The following is a 276-nucleotide window of genomic DNA, read 5'->3' as shown; positions in this document are numbered from 1 at the left end:
GAAAAATTTCATCATATTTTGCTTTGGTTTTGATAGGAAATTATTAAAATCTTGCATATAAAAATTATGCGAAACCTGTAATTTAAAAAAAAAGTAGAAATATTTGTGCAATTATAATTTTTTGTGTGAAAATATTAAATAAACAATGCTTAATTCAATGGTAATATCGGTAGTTCGAGAAGTTCATTTTTCTTCGAGTCATATCGAATTTATTAATAGGACTTTAGGGGCTTTTTTCATAATACCCATGTAAAAATTATTTGCCTTTATTTTTAT

The sequence above is a fragment of the Euprymna scolopes genome, chromosome 11 (assembly GCF_053919585.1).
Source record: "Euprymna scolopes isolate OS-2025 chromosome 11, ASM5391958v1, whole genome shotgun sequence".
NCBI lineage: Eukaryota > Metazoa > Mollusca > Cephalopoda > Sepiida > Sepiolidae > Euprymna > Euprymna scolopes.
The sequence above is the reverse complement of the archived record's forward strand: the minus strand, read 5'-3'. Positions refer to the sequence as shown.